We start from the raw sequence: 4,670 nt of genomic DNA, 5'->3' as shown, positions 1-4,670 counted from the left end.
TCCTTGATTGCCATCGAGATTTCCTCCCCAACAAGCTAGAAAAAGGTGACGACTACCATATGAAACACCAACTGAATTTAAAGTTTCGAGAAATAGCAATAGGGGTTTAATAAATAAACGGGTTGTACAACAACCTAAAAACCCAACAAAAAAGAGGTCAAGACGACGAAAAAAATACTTCAAGAAGCTTTGCAATTTTACCTTGAGGAAGTCGGAAAGCCATTCAAGTGGCACGATTGTTGGAAATTATTGGTTAGATGTCTTAGGTGGAAAAAATATGAGCAATATTTTATTTTTGGAGTACAACAATCAAAACGAACAAAAACGGACTCTAGTGGTTATACAACCTCCTCCGATGCTAGGTCGGTCTAGATTTAAATCAGGAGGACGAACCCGAGCTAGAAGAAATTGTCCGACCGATGGGTAGGGATAAAACAAAGGGAAAGGGAAAATGGACTTCTTCGGATGCATCGGATTTCAGTATGGACCTTGACGAAATTTGGAAAATAATAACGTCGTTGCATTCGACAAAGAAAAATAATAAGCAAGGAAGAAGGAGCGGGGGCGGAGAGACAAAAAATTGAGGATATGAAGTTATTGATGGAAAACAGTGACCATCTTTCAGGACCGGCTATCGAGCTCATGATGAAGAAGAGGGAAAAAAATTATGAAAAAAAATATTTTCCATAGGTTTTTGTTTGTTTGTTTGTGTTTTTTTTTTTTTTTTTTAGTTTCTACTTTTTTAAATTTTAGGTTTATTGTAATCTTAATTTTAATTAATGAAATGCATTTTCTTTTTAATTAAATTTTTTTATTGTTTTTAATTTAAAAATTATAAATCATAAAAACAATTAATTTTATTTAAAAAAAAACAAAATAATGAAGAAAATTTCTCATCCATTCCTTGAATTTAGGTGAGGGAGGAAATACAAGAAATGGTGGTATGCCTCACAAAAAGTAAAGAAAACTTTTCACCTGTACCCTCCGGTCTAAGCTTTAAGATGTGATGTGGGTATTAAGAATAGAAATAAATATAATATTCAAAACATTCAAGTAAACCGCAAAAAATGGTATATATAGTTTGCTATTTTCTTTGAATCAGTACATTAAGAAAATCCACAAAAATACAATGGCCAACTCATAAAAAAATAGATTGGTTTTGTTAAAATGTCAAACTGTGATATCATGATTTCTTGAATATAAATTATTATAAAGTATAAACACACGACCGAAACATTGTAAACATCATTCGACACCTTTATGGTAAAAACGGCTTAATCATTGGCCGTAGAATTTAACACGTATTATTCATGAACCGGTCTCGGTCCGAGATACGGTCCCCTGTGCTCATATCTTGTTACAACGCGATTCGTTGTACCTTTGAACCGCGTGGGGTCCGGTTCACTTTACACTCCATTGGACTTGTACCGGCCCATTAATATCCACTACTGTCTCAGAGTCAGATGTCAGCTTCAATTTGCATTTGCATTTGCATTTCATCTTCATTTCTTATTAATATATTTGCAGTTTTGAAGTGGGTGTGCCATTCAGCTCCACCATTGTTGAATGCTTTGACTTTTGACTAAAAAGTAGTCACACCTTCCTCCACACCCCCTCGTGTCTTTCCTTTTACATTATTTGTATATTCATTATTCAATTCCATCGTATAAATATCGTTCATTCCAATTCATTCTATTCATCTTTATCTTCTTCATTGTTCCCCTCGATTCACTCAACAAGTTTCTACAACTAAGCTCCAGATACCTATCTATTAATTACGCTTTATAAACAGTTGTAAAGGGTAACAATTTTATTTTACTGGTTTAACCATGGAGGGAGTGGGGTATCAAGAAAAGAAATTTAGGGTTCATTTGAAATGCTCGAATTTGCTCGAGTTAGCAGCTGCAGATGATGTTTCTGGGTTCGTTTCAGATGTAGAAGAAAAGGGTATCGGTTTAGATGAAGTCGGATTTTGGTACGGACGAAGTAATTCATGTAAAGGAAAGATGGGATTTGAAGAACGAACTTCTCTCATGATTGCTTCGGTTTATGGAAGCATTCGTGTTTTGAAATACTTAATCGCTACTAAAAAAATCGACGTCAACAAAACCTCCGGTTCCGACGGTCTCACCGCCCTCCATTGCGCAGCCGCTGGCGGGGCTTTTACCTCCATTGAAATCGTGAAGTTGTTACTTGATGCAGGGGCGGATGTTAGTTTAACAGATTGCAACGGGAACAAACCCGGCGACTTGATAGCCCGTGGAATCAAATCCTCCATGCGAAAAGGTTTGGAGATGTTGTTGAAGGGTTTTGTTATCGTCGAAGAGATTGTTGCCGCGAAAAAGGAATACCCTGTTGATTTATCTTTGCCGGACATAAACAATGCGGTGTACGGCTCCGATGAGTTTAGGATGTATACGTTCAAGGTGAAGCCATGTTCAAGAGCTTACACTCACGATTGGACAGAATGCCCGTTTGTTCATCCCGGCGAGAACGCACGGCGGCGTGACCCGAAGAAATACAACTACACCTGTGTCCCATGCCCGGAGTTTCGTAAAGGAAGCTGCGTTAATGGAGATAACTGTGAGTATGCACACGGAGTGTTTGAATCTTGGCTTCACCCAGCTCAATACAAAACTCGTTTATGCAAAGATGAAACTGGGTGTGCCAGAAAAGTGTGTTTTTTTGCGCACAGAGTCGACGAGTTGAGGCCTTTGTATGCTTCCACCGGCTCAGCCATCCCTTCGCCCAAATCATCGTCTGTTAGTTCCGGCGAAATGGTGGGTTCGATGAGCCCTAGCCAGAACTCTGTTTCGACGCCACCAATGTCGCCTTCTATTGCTCCGGTGTCTTCCATGAACGGGTGGCCGAACAAGATGAACCATTTGACGCCGCCGGTGCTGCAGCTTTCCGGTAGTCGTTTACGGAGTGCTTTGAATGCACGAGACTTGGAGTTGGAGAGCTTATTGACTCAACAGAAACAAAGGCAACAAATGATTGATGATTTGTCTGCAAATATTTACCGCAACAACCAAAGATTTGGGGAGTTGCAGGCTACGAATCTCGATGATGTTTTTGGATCTTTTGAATTGCAATCTCCAACCGCGCATCAACAAATCCGGCAGAACTCTAACCAGCTCCGGGGTAACTACACGTCTTCTCCGATGAGAAAACCAGCAGGTTTTGCTTTTGATTCATCGGCGGCGGTTGCTCAGGCGGTGATCAATTCAAGGTCTGGTGCGTTCTCGAAACAACGTAGCCAGAGCTTCATTGACCGAGGCACGACAGGTTCAGGCGCCATGAGTCCAAAATTTTCGCAGTGGGGTTCGCCTGACGGAAAACTGGAGTGGGGGTTTAATGGTGAGGATGCTAACAAGCTTAAAAAGTCTGCATCTTTTGGGTTTAGAAATGGTGTACCGGTGAATGAGCCAGCAGTTTCATGGGCGAATACGTTGGTGAAAGATGTTTCGTCGGTTGGCGTTGGTCTGTATAGTTCATCGGAGAAGCAGAGACACGGCGGCACTGGTGGAGGTGGAGAGAAGCTGCCACAGTGGGTCGAACAGATGATCAGAGAGCAGGAGCGGTTGGTGGCATAAAAGCAAAGTATCATTAACAAAGTAGATTTTTTTAATTCTTTTATTTCGTTTTAGTTTAATGTAATTTATTCTTCATAATTTCCCAAAAGGGATTTTAATTATCGATAAATCGCTTGATATATTTGGTAAGTGTATAGCCACACATGCTCAATCTACACAACATTGTTTGGAAACCAAGCCATTTAAATTTGCGAACTGATTTATACAGAACATGTTTTCTTTCTATAATACATCAATTATTTTATATAGTAAAAAACTGTTGTGTATATCCGTCTTCCCTTTAAATTTGAGTGTTGTTGTACTAGCCTCGGAACCATATTAACTTGCAGAAAAAGTTTACTATAATACTATTAAATTAATAAAATTTACATTTATAGTCCTTCATATTATACATTCATTTTAATTTTGACTTTTGTATTTTTAAATAAACAAAACTGCAAAAATCTCCCTATGGTAATCATTTTTTTTTGGGTTTTGATCCAAACCATGAGTTTTTTAGCTTTTTGGTCTTTTGAAACTGGTTTGTTTGTGAAAATGATCCCTGTAGTTAACTCCCGTTAAAAACAATCTGTTAACCCCCTCATGTGCCCTCCACGTGAGGGTATTTTTGTCTTTTTTACTTTAGGGACCATTTTTGCGGTAGAAAAAATAAAACATCATTTATATACCATTTTCTATTTCCAACTATCTTCTTCCCCAACGATTGTTCTTCCCCAATGACTATTTTCTTCTATTTCTCTTTTATGACCTACAATAGAACAATGGTGGTTTCTTTTTGTGCAAAGCTCGCTTTGGTGAAAATGTCTTAGACACCACTGGATCCCGAAAGGAGGTTTTATGTGTGCCCTATTAAGGATTCTGTTTGTGGGTTTATTGGGTGGGTTGACCCGCCTATGTCTGCTATGAGTAAAGCCATCATACCTGGTCTGGTAAGAAACATCAATACAGTGGGGAAAAGGTGAGAAGTATCAACATGTTAGAGGAACAGTGCAATGGACTTTTAAGCAGGAACAACATGTTGGCGGCAAGGTGTGATGCATTGAAGGATGAAGGTTTCAAGTTGAAAATGTATTT

The 4,670-nt window shown here is 38.9% G+C and overlaps 1 pseudogene; it reads left to right on the top strand.

Moving 5' to 3' along the window:
* Positions 1–1,548: 1,548 nt before the first annotated feature.
* LOC145008129 (zinc finger CCCH domain-containing protein 29 pseudogene) lies at positions 1,549–3,717 on the top strand (annotated as a pseudogene).
* The last annotated feature ends 953 nt before the right edge of the window (positions 3,718–4,670 follow it).

Source organism: Lactuca saligna, chromosome 8 (assembly GCF_052625555.1).
Source record: "Lactuca saligna cultivar CGN05327 chromosome 8, ASM5262555v1, whole genome shotgun sequence".
In the NCBI taxonomy this organism is placed as follows: domain Eukaryota; kingdom Viridiplantae; phylum Streptophyta; class Magnoliopsida; order Asterales; family Asteraceae; genus Lactuca; species Lactuca saligna.
Note: the sequence above shows the minus strand (reverse complement) of the source record. Positions and strands in the feature narration are given on the sequence as shown.